A 14676-nucleotide genomic window follows, 5' to 3' on the forward strand; every position below is an offset into this window, starting at 1 on the left:
GTATTTGTCTTTTAATGGGGTATTGTTTTTTGAAAATGCTTTTAAATATTTTAATTCTGACAATGAGCAATTTCCATTCTTTTGAGAATAATTACTGAATCCTTGTTAACGTGTTTTGTCATTTTAAAAACAAATCATGTTCAGATAACCCCCTGAAAACATCAAATCTTGGCAATGATGGGGATTGTTTAAGGCTAATGGGATTTTCCAAAACAATTTTGATTGTTTAAAATAAAATAATTAGGCAGGAGTTCTTTTAGGAGAGTACAAAGTCTCACGTTATATTAATAATTAAGTAAAATTGCATAGATCATTCTCTTTTGTGTTGCAAGTATTAAAAAGACTTCAGGTACCCCAAGGGAGGTAAAGATACGGAGGAAGAAGAGCACATGGAGCAGGTTCTAAGCCCTGTCACTAGGAAGCACACGATGGTGACAGTTGCAGGCACAGCTGGGTACAGCATTTCAGCAGAGCAGTACTCTGGCTCTGCACCTCTCTCTACTTCTCTGTGGAAATAGAGAGTATCTCTATAGAGAAACACTATAGAGAAATAGCAGTGTTCTGCTTCCCTGCATAGTTGGTGTCGCCTTTAAGATGACAAAAGGTTTGGCCACCAGTGCCCTAGATCTACTTCGCTCTCATTATTTACAATGCAAATGGAGACCCGTCTCTGAACCCTTTCCTGTGCTCTATGAACCACTATGTGGTTCACTATGGAGCACTGTGTGCAAGGTGGGGCCGCACAACCCTGGTGGGTTGGGGGGGGTGCTACAGGGAAGGGAGCTCTTTGCACCTGGGTTTCTGTTCTCAAGCAGGAAATTGAGGCAGCATTTTTAGCCATCTGAAATGCATTTTGCTTAAACTGTGGGAAGGTCCTTTCAATACAAAGGGATTTCCTCCACCTTTTGTGGCATTTCTTCTTCTTCCAAAAGTTTATATGACAAGGGGCAGAGGCAGGAAAAGGCACTCCCGGTGCCCTTGCGCTCTGCATGATCATGCTTATAGATGGAAACATCAATGTGCCAGGGGCTGCAGAGATGGCCCAGTGATCGAGAGCACTTGCAGCTTTTATGCAAGACCAGTGTTCAATTCCCAGCACCCATGCCAGGTGGCTCACAATGGCTGGTAATTCCAGCACTGGGAGATCCTATGCACTCTTCTGGCTTCTGCTCGCATCTGCACACACACACACACACACACACACACACACACACACACACAATTTTAAAAGGAAGAGAAATGTAAGACAGTGTCATGTTGGCAAAATAGAGGCCTGCACAAGCATCAGTCGTGTCCAACTATGGTATTTAGAACACAGGACAAGGATTCTACTTCTGTGCTTATTTTTGTGCAACATGACTTTTTCTGGAAGATGAATACATAAGGACACATTGCTGCTTCCTAGGCAAAACCACAGCTTGGCAAAGGCACAGAGGATAGTACCCTAGGGCATGTTCAATGGAAAGCCAAGTTCAGGATGCTCTAGTCATGCCAAATGAGGCACGAATTAGGGCATTAAAGGGACCAGCAAGGGATGACATCTTTAATGGGAAACATTAAGGGCACTGGGGGCTTATTTCATAAAAATGGCTGAACTCTGACTCCAGGAATATTGAGTCCTGTACAGAGAACCTGCTCAGAGCTTTTGGGAAGTACACAGGAAACATTTATCCTCCTCCTGTAGCTTCTCACCAAACAAGACTCCTACTTCTAAGTCTTTGCTATTTAGAGGCACATCTACAATTGAGCTAAATTCAGCTCAGCTGAGTCTCTCTCTCTCTCTCTCTCTCTCTCTCTCTCTCTCCCTCTCCCTCTCCCTCTCCCTCTCTCTCTATCTCTCTCTCCTATCTCTCCTCTCTCTCTTCATGTGTGTCTGAGTCCTGCATGCTCTGGTGTCTATCTTTCACTTTGAAAAGCTGCCTGCCCTGTGTCATGTTGACAAGAAGAAAACATACTGAGAAAATGTCACTGCTGAGTGGTCCCAAGGGAGACAGCTTTGTCAAATGCCAAGCATGTGGGAAAGACAAAGGCCTAATGGAGTTGAGAGAAAGAGAGAGAGAGAGACAGAGAGAGAGAGAGAGAGAGAGAGAGAGAGAGAGAGAGAGAGAGAGAGACTTAGCAAGTACATGCTAGGGGATGTCTACTGACTGGGGCTCCAAAGATGGCCTTAGTACTTGTTCCTGAGTACGGTAAGGCATGCAGGAAGGGTATAATGATGTTCCTTTAAATATCCAGGGCCCAGCCTTGCCAGACCTGGATTCTGGGCCTAAGGAAGGATATTGGTAGATGAGTACAGTCTCTGGGAATCGTATTCTAAGTTTATAATATATTTGATTTTCCCAAAGGGTTGTATGCATGTGTGCATGTGTACATTCATGTGTGCCTGTTTATATGTAATTCATATTCATGTGTGTGTGTGTGTGTGTGTGTGTGTGAATGTACTTAGGAATATGTATGTGGAAACCAGAGGACAGTCTTGGGTGGTGTTCCTCAGGTACTGTCCAACTAGTTTTTTGTTTCTTGATGTGTTATCATGCTGGCTTGGAGCTAGCCAAGTAGACAGGCTGGCTCCCCAGGGAGCCCCAGGGATCTGACTCTCCCAGCTCACCCACAGCTCTGAGACTACACGCACATGCCACCATATCCGGCTCTTGATGTGGGTTCTGGTGATCAAACTCAGGCCCTCATGCTTACAGACAAGAGTTTTATCAACCAAGCCATCTCTTCAGCTCTTCAAAGGAACTTTGGACTGACTTGTAGGATGAACAGTAGTTGAAGAGACAATAAATGTTAGGTAAAAATGTAACACTCTAATTTGTGCTCTGTTTTGGACTTCCCATTGCAGGTTTCCCAGGACCTTAACATTCCCATGACAAGTCTAGTAAACCATAATATTCTCTTGGAGACTACAGACAGGTGGGAATGAGTGTTTCTCCTCAGAACCCAATAGGCTCAGTTCTGTAAGAAACAACATTCATGTCTTTTATGGGGAAAGTCAAAAAGATTATTTCTCTTTCTTCTACATTTCAAAGGTGATCCTGAGATTGCCAAGATGGCTGACATGTAACAAAGGGTCCTCTCTTATCTTTGTGTCCTGGAATAATGTCAAAATTCTACCTTCATCTCTATCCATGCACCCCAATTGGACATAGGAAGCACAGAAGGAAACCCATGAGGGGAATGCAGGCTCTGGATAGAAGCCTGGATCATCCATCTTCAGAAGCCTGATGTAGAGAGCCATTACTCCTTTGTTTCACAGATGTTTCCTGCATTTGTGATCATAGGAATTGGACAATGTATATTTTTAAACAATACATTTATCCATTTAGAAAATACATTACAGGAGATTATGCTTCATGCTCGTGGCTCTAGGGGAGTACACACAGGGCGATGATGACCACGGCACTCGGGCATCTCAGCAGCAAAAGAAGGAAACAAAGGTAAAAAGAGATAATTCACTGTGTGATACGGTAAGCATGATAAGAAAGGTCTAAAGGGCTGTGCAAGCCACATCTCATGCTTACAGGCAGACTATGGTCTCTCCAGGCAAACGGGGTTTACAAAGACCCTGGGAAGTCCACAGAACAAGCTTCAGAAAGACAGAAATAGACCAACCCAGAACTGTAGGCATGGATGCCTGTTTTAAATGTCCCCTTCCAAACTCATGTTGATGTTAACTGCCATTGAGACCATGGGAAAATTAAGTGCCAATTAGGTTATGACATCTCTGCCAGGACGAATAAATTAATGCCATTCTTACAGGAATACATTCTGGGGTGGGGGGGAGGGTGTGTTTGATTTGATCTAGTTTATGGCTTTCTGTTACAGTGACAGAAAACACACCAAGCAGTAGATCTCATTCTGAGGATTCCACCTAAGGCCATAACCACATTTCATCATGTTACTCCCCCTTTTGTCTACTTAGCCAGCTTACAGCCACCACTGCTTCTTTCTAACAGCATCTTCCTGGAGGCTGCTGGAGGTAGTTAGGAAACTCTAAGACCTACGCATGTCGGGTTGTGGCTCCTCTCATCAGATGAGACCTCAGCACCTTCAGGAGATGCTACTCATTCTGTGTTGCTATCTAGACAAAATGGCTGAGGTCCTATGCTTGGTGCAGCCTGGGTCAATGTCTGCCTATTGGCTCAAGGGGGAAGGAGATGCCTGTTTGAAGAAGAAAAGAAGGGGGGAGGAGAAGGTGTTTGGCAGAAAATGACATCAAGTTACAGCTTACAAGTGATGTTGGTATATTCATCTATTCTCTCTCTCTCTCTCTCTCTCTCTCTCTCTCTCTCTCTCTCTCTCTCTCTCTCTCTCTCTCTCCTCATCTAAGACCTTGGATATTCTGGAAAAACACTACCACTGAGCTATATTTTTAGTGAGATTCTCAAAAAGAGGAAAGGTGATACTAGGTAGTCAAATCAGAGGAAACCAAAAGAGATGGGATTTGGACTGAAGTTTTGATGTAGAGAACTTTTGGGGAATCTGGCTAGGATTTGGGCCTTGGGGAAATTGCTACTATAAGAATACCCCATTCTAAGAAGTATGGAAAAATCACAGTCATGTTTACCTTCTTGGCCACAGTTGACTTGTGAGGAGTTAAGCTAAGTCAATTTCCATACATTGGGAATTGGATCATCTGCAGGATGCTTGTCAGTTGGTTAGTGGGTGTGAAATATAGAATACATGTAAGAGCCCGAGGTGGCCATATTTGGTCAATTTGCATGGAAAGACAGAAAAAGCAAAGAAAGCAAGCAAAAGATTAGAACCACTGGAGGAAATAAAGAGAAAAGCTTGTTGGACTACTGAGGGGCTGGGGAGGGCGGTGGGGCCAGAATCCTCGTTCTCTACAGTTCTCTGGTTCTTATTTTGGTCTTTGGGAGGTCTTGCTGTGAATGATACTTTTGGTTTGCGAGAGATCTATTTCCATCTTTTGAGTCTCTTCTGCTGTCACTGAAGGACCGAGGGATGAGAATCTGCAGAGATGGTCCAAAAGGTGAGGAAGAACACTGCAGGCAATTGGAGGTAAACCCAATGTGGGAAAGCGTGGGATTCACAAGACAGCATACACTGTTTACAGAGTAAACAAATCATGACTTGTTTACTATGTAAGTGAAGGCTGGGGACTGAGAGGGAAGGGGAGTGAAGCTCTATGATGAAGACGGAAGCATCTAGAGGTTAATTTGGGTGTGAGGTGGAGCCATTGAAGTTTTCATCTGGATAATAAGATGGTCAGGTTTGGCCTGATCACATTTGTAACCAAAGAAAACCCCAAATGCCTACTTCCCAGGATGGAAGGGAATCCCTGCTATGCCTCATTTCCATAGTGTCTGGGACTTCTTTCCTATTTCCTTTACTATGGGTAGCACCCTTCCCCGAAATAATCTACCATTCATGGATTCTGTTCCCAAATCAGTCTTACGAGCCTGGTGTGGGAATGGACATGGGAACTTTACAACCCGAATGGCCAAAGTCTTCAGCAAGATTTGTCTCTAAGGCAAATTTCTCCTCCCTGGCAGTAAGCAGATGATAGAAAACAATGCATTCTGAGATACCCCGAGCTTAAGAATATTATTTAGATGACTCTGAAAGAGTAGAGCTAAATTGCTTAATGAGGGGAGTTGTTGATTGCTGCTGTGTGAGTTTCCTGAAGAAATGTTAACAAATATTTATTTATCCTCTAGTAGGGTCCCAACTATAGACCCAGGAAATGGTTCTACTCAAGTCAAGCTTTGTGGGCTGGTGGGTGTATCAGAGTTAGTTATAAGGAGCATGTGTGATTGATTCTAAGTTGTAGTCCTGAAAAACCTACCCCAGCATGGGTTGTTATGGTTTCAGCACCAATGTTGTGATCATAAAAAGAGAAAGAGGTTTAGAGAATGTGGTATATAGCATTGTGGGGGAAAGGGTGCCCCAACGGACCAGTGCCGAGGCATCCCTTCCTCCTAGGGACCAGACACACACAAACATGGTATAGAGTAGAGTTTATTCAGGGCAGAGGTTGGGAGTTAATGGGGTAGAGGAGGCAGAGAAAGGCAGACAGAGTAGAAAGTAGAGAAGTAGAGGCTGGCCATGATGATGTGCAGAAAGGGGGAGGGGAGGAGAGCCCAAGAGGGTCAAGAGGGGAGTAAGAGAAACAGAGAGCAAGAGGCAAGAGGCAAGAGAGAGAGGAGGGGCTAAGCAGCCCTTTTTATAGTGGGCCAGGCCTACCTGGCTGTTGTCAGGAAACTGAAGAGGGGCCTACCTGGCTGTTGCCAGATAATTGTGGGGTGGAGCTTAGACAGAATCCTAACATGGATGATGGACCAAGAGAGCTTGGTCATTGGGTTACCTTCCAACCTACCCATAGGAAGCAGCACCATTGATCCTCTCCCAACCCACTGATTGTTTACTACCTCTAAAATCTGGCAGGGTTTGTGCGAGGAGCCCAGGGACGTTCCAATTCTTGCAAGTTTCATTCACTTTGTAGCCATCTGAGACCCTGTTCTCCTTCCAAGAAGGAGTATTTCAGGAACTAGTTCTTGTTAGTCACACAGTAGTACCCCTTCATGGCTGCACCCGGAACAAAGATAGAGTGAGTGGTGGATCTGAGGTGTCTTTCTGAGCATCTCTCCATTGTGAGTCTCCTGTGACAGGAAGAGAATCAGGAGGGGAGGAGGACACTGAGCAGGCGCTAATTGAGCAGCCAGCTCTCAGCAGCTGTAGGTAACAACCAGGCTAGGAAGCAAAGACAATTACAAATAAAAGGGCTGCGGAGTTCCAGAGCAAGCCTGTAATGGCCTAGTTAGGCCAGTGTGTTTAGGAGGACTGTGATAGGCCCAGAGGCAACTTTTAGTGTGAGACTGGGGGAAGGGGGTACCCCACACTGATAGCATGAGAAGGTGCAAGTCTGAGGGATGGGGTCACACACTCATGAATGCTATTGATTCCTGGCTACATGGTAGTTCTGGCCAATTAGCCCAGCTTCCCCCGACTTCTCTTGTTCCCCTCACCACTAATGGTGCTAAGGTCAAAGAGCATCCCCCATTTCAACATCCACTCATCACGCCAGACTCTCTCCACAGGTAACTGACTCGCTTCCAGGAAGTGTAGTGGAGCTATATGGTGAGAATGTCCCCAGGACGGACACAGACCATTTACAAAGTGGAAATTCCAGTAAGAAATTCTGGTAAGACAAGGGGACTGGATGCTTGTGTGAAGAGAAGGCCTTGGCTGCCGTAGGGGAGGAGGAGGTTTTGCTTTGTGTCTATGGACATGTGTGATCAAGGAGATTTCTGAGCTCAGTGTTTCTGTGTGTCGTTCTGGGGATTTTCAGCTGAACTCACTTGGAGGAAAGGTAAGAGAGGGGGCAAGGCATGTGTGAGGAGACCATTTTTTGTTTATTTGTTTGTCCATGAAGACAGAAGTCATAGTTTGAAGAGGGAAAGAAATACAGTGAAGTCTGAATGGCTTCTTATGGTGCCACAACAGGTCCCATTCTGAGAACTGACCTCAGAAAACAAGGCTCTTCTCAACTTGACCTTCCCAGGTACGAGGCTATCATGGCCGACATGCTTCTGTGGCCGTCACACACAGAAAAGTGGTGAATTCTGTGAAATCCAAGATTGTTCACTGGGAAGTCAGCCTTCCATCTCCCCCATCTTCTCAGAGCTTGATGGTTATTGCTTTAGTACTTTTGTTTTTAAACAGTAGATTTGTATATCTGGCTGATGTTATTTAAATGAATATGTTTATGACTAATCCAGTCATCTTCCCAGCACATAGATCCTGTCTGTTTCACTCTAGACTTCCTTACCCTGTGCACAGTTTTTTCTTCATTGAACTTAAGTCAATCTGTTCATCCCTGGTCTACGCTCTTTCTCTTTCTCTTCTTACTTATTTTTAAATTTAAATTTTTGGGGGTTTATTTTAGGACAGAGTCTCAAGTGGGGTAAGACAGAACTTGGAACTAGATTGGTAGCTGAAGATAACCTTGAACTCTGTTCCCAAGGGCTTTTACAATCTTACCCCCTCCTTCCTCAAGATTCCCTGAGCCCCGAGGAAAGAGTCTAGTTTAGAACTCGGTGCTCCAAGGTCTCTCACTCTGCACATTGTCCAGTCAAGTGTGTCTGCACTGCAGAATGAAACTTCTCTGGTGGCCAGGTGAGACATTGGTCTCCTTCCCAGGCTGCTGTGGCACCACAAGGGCAAGTTTTCAGATGGGAAAACCTTGCTGTGTGTTGGTTTCTTGCCCATCTCAGCCACCCTATTATAGGATTTTAACAGAAAAGTGAGGCAAAGTATGCAGCGCCCTCAGACGTCAGAGGTAGGACCTGTTCGGAGAAGTCTACAGAGTCAGCTACTCTCAACTCTATGGCTCCAAACATGGCAGAAGCATGGTTTCCTACGAGTTAATGTTAACTCTCATTCCCTAGCTCACCCAAAGGAACAGGGCAGTTTGCCTTTCTCACCAGCATACACACACACACACACACACACACACACACACACACACACACACAGTCCTTTCAGGTTTGTAGCTTGGCTTCTGTTAACAAGTAGACACAAAACTATTACAGACAGGATTAAAGATCAAACTCATCCCCAACTCAGAGTAAGAAAGGGATAAATGGAGTCCCGGTCATGTTATTATTTGCCTTGTGGCCTGGAGAAGATCACACAGAAGCATTAGTAATTCTGCTTTCAAAGATTTCAGTTCTTCAGCTTTCTTTCTCCCTGCAAAGAATTTCCTAGATCTTTACTAGTATGAAAAAAATATCCAAAAGTCTAACTACTTCAGCTACCGCTTATTTATTTTTATTAGTTGATTTTGTTGTTTGACAATTTCATACATGTGTGTAATGTAATGAATATCATTACTGTCTCGTCCCTACCCTCTCTGGCCTTCTTACTGTCTCTTCTGCTCATCCATACTAGTCCTTCCCCAACCCATGGCTTTTGATTTTGTGACTCATTTAGTTTAATCAGGGCCATCTGCGTAACCATTGGATAGGAAGTGTCCATTGGCACCTGACAGAGTCATCGTCAGGTTCACAATGGAAGGGTTCTCCATTCCCTGAAACCATCAGTAGCAAAGTCTCCTGGATGAAAGGCAGGGCCCCCAGGTATCTCCTCCACCCATGTCTGACTGTTGACAGATCCATTCCCTCAACAATCCAATGCTGCTTTGAGGTCATGATTTCAATTTCCAGCTAGAGTTTTCGTTTCAGACTCAAACTGCTGTCAGAGCATTCCTCTGGGTTGACTAAGCTGAAACTTAACATGATCAACACAAGATACCTTAGTCCTTCCTCCAACCTGCTGCTTTTACCCCTCCTTATCCTCATACATGCTAACTCTAACCTGGTTGCTGGGGACCAACCCCCTCAGAGTCATTTCTAAGGCCTCTCTCTCCCTTCCCATGCTAGATTTAATTAGAATTCTCCCTGTCTCTATCCTCAAACCCTGTTCAAATCTGATCGCTGCCCATCCCCCACCTCTGTGATCACCAACTCAGTCTATCCTTGCTGTAAAGGCTCCTGCCAGTGTGGCTGCTTCCACTCTGAACTTTATATTATTTATAGCATAAAAGGTTGACAGATCTTGGGCTGGGGAGAGCTAGCTCACTCAGTAAAGTGATTGCTGTATGAGCACAAAGACCTGATTTTATTCCCCAGAACCTACGAGAAAAAAATCTAAGGAAAATGGAGCACACATCTTATCCCAGCTCTGGGGATGCGGAGATGAGACGACAGGACTAGTTAGCTGACTTAGTCTAGATAAACCTGTCAGCGCCAAGCACTGACTACTAAGACTTTGTCTTAAACAAACAAACAAACAAACAAACAAATAACAAGGAAAGGAAGCTCTTGAGGAGTGATACCCAGAGCGCTCTTTGACTCCCCTGTGCATATGTTTGAATGAACACCTTCACTCTTATGCGCACCCTCATGGACACATAGACAAAAAAAAACCTGGTCCCCTCAAAATGAAATTAAATGAGATGGTCACTCCTTTGCCTGTCCCTCCAGAATCTGTCCTCTTGTCTCCCCAACCTTCCCTCTGACCCCCAATTGCTCATTCCTGTTTCTTTGCTTCCTGGCACATTGTGAATATGTGGAGCCGTCTGCCTCGAAGCCCCTCATATGTCTTTCCTTGATTCTGAAAAACTCCTCATGCACTTTTGGCACATCTCCTGCAGACCCAGGAGTGACTTCTTTCCTTACCTCGTAGGGATCCCTCTCAAATGACCTTTCCTTCTACGGCCTTCTGTGACTATCCCAACCTCAGTAACACAGTACCACTGAGCTGAGTAACAGGGTACCACTGAGCTGCATCCTCTGCCAATCCCTAGGGACTTAAAGCATCAGGTATTGATTTTTGCTTAAATTTTGTGATTGATTAAAGCACATCTGTAAGTGCCTGAGGTTCAAGGAGTTCTAGGCCAGGCTTGGCTTTGAGTCAGAGCTTGTCTTCCCTGGCTTCCTCCCTATTTGTAGGTTCAGGCTGTGGAGTCTGCCTAGCAGGAGCAAGACCTTCCCAGGGAAAGCATGTGTTTTGGTGATGGCCAGTTGGGTCGAACACAACTTGCAAGTGCCACACTCAGCGTTTTCTGGTAATGACAGCATGCACATGGTGGGCTTGGTTTTGTGATGTGTTTATTGTCTTGGCCTTGACTTGGGTGAAATGTTTCTATCAGTCAGCTAGAAACCCTTCCTGTAACTCCTGCTGTTCAAATACTTTCTTTTCAGAGTCACTCTCCCTGACATCAGCTCCAGGTGTAGCATCCTTCTCTGGTTCTCCTCTATCTGGTCTTTTTTTATCGTCTGTACACACCAAAGCACATTACTCAGTTGCTAGGTGCTTCTGTCTCTTCTATCAAAACACAAGCTTCTTCTTTTCTTCTTTTTTATTATATATATTCTTTATTTATATTTCAAATGATTTCCACTTTCCTGGTTCTGTCCCACACACACACTCCAAAAGTCCCATAAGCAATCTCCCCCCTCACTATTCCCCAATCAACCCCCTCTTGCTTCCCTGTCCTGGTATTCCCCTACACTGCTGCATTGAGCCTTTCCAGAACCAGGGGCCTCTCCTCCCTTTGATGTCCAACAAGGCCATCCTCTGTTGCCTATGCGTCTGGAGCCATGGGTAATTCCATGTGTACGATCTGGTTGGTGGTTTTGTCCCTGGGAGCTCTGGGGGTACTGGGTGGCTCATATCGTTGTTCCTACCATGGTGCTGCAAACCCCTTCAGTTCCTTGGGTCCTTTCTCTAGCTCCCCCATTGGGGACCCTGTGCTCAGTTCAATAGCTAGCTGAGAGTGTTCTTCTCTGTATTTGTCATGAATTAGCAGAGCCTCCCAGGGGATAGGTATATCTGGCTCCAGTCAGCAAGTACTTGTGGGCATCGATAATAGTGTCTGAGTTTTGTAACTGTATATGGGATGGATCACTAGGTGGGGTAGTCTCTGGATGGTCTTTCCCCCAGTCTCTGCTCCACACTTTGTCTCTGTATCTCCTTCTGTGGGTATTTTGTTCCCCTTTCTAAGAAGGACCAGAGTATCCATACTTTGTTCTTCCTTCTTCTTGGGCATCATTTGATATGAGTTCTTGGAGTAGGATTTCAATGAAAATTACTCAGTATGGCCTAGGGATACCGTTCAGCAAGTAAAATCCTTGCTGTCTCTTTCCCTAAGTTGCTTTGGACACTGTGTTGTTTCAGCATCAGAAAATCAAGTTAAAACACTATACCAAGCCTGCAGCCTGCATCCAGATCTGCAGAACCCCACACAAACAACTGAGGATGGACGTGCACTGGTAATCATGATGCTGGAGGCTAGAGGCAAGAAGATGTGGAGGAATCATTGGTCAGTGGAGCAGTGAGCTCCAGGCTCAGTGATTAGAGGGAAGACACCAAATATTGACCTCTGGCCTCTCCATGTGCACAGGTGGGAATGCACCCAGTTGTACCTATACATACTACACACATCAATTCACTGAACAAATATGAAAAAATGACAGGAGAAGTCTAAAACTGTGGTATTACTTCATACCATTTGTTTATTCAGGACAGAACTTTTATTTGTTTTTTTCCAAATGTTGGGAACATAACCTAGAGCCTTGTACACAGGCATTCTACTGCTGAGTTACACCCTCAATGCCGGCATTGCTCTTGTTGATTTAGCATCAATAACACTTTGCGTGTGTGTGTGTGTGTGTGTGTGTGTGTGTGTGTTTTAAAGTTTGCTTATGATAAACTGCCCATGTAGGAGAATTTCTGAATTTCTTACTATACTGCATGTGATGCTTTGATTATTTCTGAATCACTTCTTGGAGCTTGTAATATACCTATACTTCTTGCCTGTTGGGATTGAACTAAAAGTATTCAGAAGTAGCTAAACGTTGCTGAGAGTTTGTGAACTGGTTGCTTCTGTGTCTTGTCTTGTGTGTGGTATCAAAACAAAACCCTTCAACATGGGAAGATATTGTAGTTCAAAAGCAACCTATTAATGCCACAGATAATAGAGTAGCTTTAAAACATCCAGTCTTCTTTGTCTGTCTTCCCATTTACCTATCTTGATTTTACAATGACAAGGTCATAGTCATGTCCTTTTCAGACAGATGGTTCAGTGGTTAGGAGAACATACTGTTGTTCACAGAGGTCCTGAGTTCAATTACGAGCACCCACCTTGGGCAGCTCACAAGCACCTGTAACACCAGTTCCAGAGGACTGTTCTGGCCTTTGAGAGTACCATCACACATACGTACGTACACACACACACACACACACACACACACACACACAGAGAGAGAGAGAGAGAGAGAGAGAGAGACAGAGACAGAGACAGAGAGAGAGTGAGAGACAGAGAGAGAGAGAAACATGCATATGCATGTACTTAAGAATAAAATAAATGAAACTTCTTTGTGTGTGTGTGTGTGTGTGTGTGTGTGTGTTTGCATGTGGATGCACATGCCATGCACATGTATGGAGGCCAGAAGATCACTTTTGGAAGTGGCTCTTTCCTTCCACCTTGCTGAGATAGGATCTATCTTTTTCTTTGGGGCTTTCTCACGTAAATTTTCTCATGTAAATCTTCAATTTTATCAGAAAATGTTTGTAATCCCCCTTTTAATTAATTTAGTAATGTTTTTATGTCTATCATTTTATCTGCATTATTTTTCATGATAATCTTCAATTTTAATATGTCTTTCTATATATTTCCTGTATTTTATCAATGATTTTCATTTTCTGTTTGTAAACACTATCCAGCTCAGAGACACATGAAAGGAATGAAAGCTTCCCAGGCAAAGTAGCGATCAGCCATCTTGTCTTGCTGCCTATGACTAAATTTGTGAGGATACAGCTAGGTGAGTATTAATGGAATAGAACGCAGGACAGCTGCCTAGAAAATTAGGGGTGTGTGCAAAGGAGAGGAGGCTTTGCCCAGTGGGAGGCGCAGGAAGTCACTGTGCTCCCAGATGCCCCGGCACTTGCTTTTCTAGCCCGCCTTTCTCGGGCTTTCAGCACAGAGGCCTAGTCCCGTCTACTGCTTGAACCAACCCTACTGAGATTATCAAATTCTCCCAGATGGTAGGGTCCAGGATCATGTGATTTGGAACAGGTGACTGGACTGATATAAGCCACGTTTTGCTGTATGTCCATGAAGTCCTTACTGTCTTTTGGTTGTTGCAGTCATCAATCTGTATGACTGAATTTCTATTTGAAGTCAGGAACAGGAGACCATTTACCTCAATCTCTACGGTTCCAAGTGCCCAGTACCAGCTTACATCCCAGCAGGTGGTTAGGGTTTGCTTTTGTAGAGTAAGGTGTTGGTTGGAAATCTGAATGGATTGATGATACTTGGGATACAATTACCTTCCTGATCTTAAGCATAGTATGTCCTATTTAGTGCTCAAGCCCCAGTGTCTTGCTAAAACACAATGAATGACTATACATACTTCCTGGTCTCTGATTCCCATTCTTGACATGAACTTTTCTGGATGCTCATCTGTCTGACCCAAACCTATTTGACACCATCCTTTTAGATTATGAGTTGACATCTCTCTACCTACTCATGAGGTACTCTTATGTGGCAAACCAGCATCTCCAGCTTTCAAATCCTGGGGGAAAATGTGGCTCATAAGGCTATGTAATCTACTCATTCTTTTATCCGATATGTCCATCCATCCCTCATCACCTCCACCTGATTGTGAGCGGAAAGACTGCTCTTGTCTGCTTTTAGGGGTGATGAAAACCATTTCAAAACCATGAGCCCCTACTAAGTGGATGTTAAAATATTTTTGAAGAGAAGGAAGGAAAAATTCCTGGCTCATGTTCAGGACTTTAATGTCAGAATTGGTCTTGGCAGTAAGAAAAAATTCAATTCCATTTAGGAGAGATTTATTTGCTTTTAAATTACTTTTATATGTCTGGAACCACTGGGATAAAACAGAACGGTTGGTCATGGGTCCTTCTTTCCAGGTATTAACGACCTAGTGTCAAGGTAGAGCAATAGTGGTGGAAGTGGGTGTGCTGATTCCAGCATCAGATGGACTTGCCCGGCACAGCAGCACCTGAGGGCTCACAGCTTTATTCTTTCCTGAGTGAATGAGGAAGGCAGAAGGCTAGAAGGCTCCATGTTATTTTTGTTCTTTCCATTGTTTCTTTGAGATGCTCTCTTTTGACCTAACT

The sequence above is a fragment of the Apodemus sylvaticus genome, chromosome 2 (assembly GCF_947179515.1).
Source record: "Apodemus sylvaticus chromosome 2, mApoSyl1.1, whole genome shotgun sequence".
Taxonomy (NCBI): Eukaryota; Metazoa; Chordata; class Mammalia; order Rodentia; family Muridae; genus Apodemus; species Apodemus sylvaticus.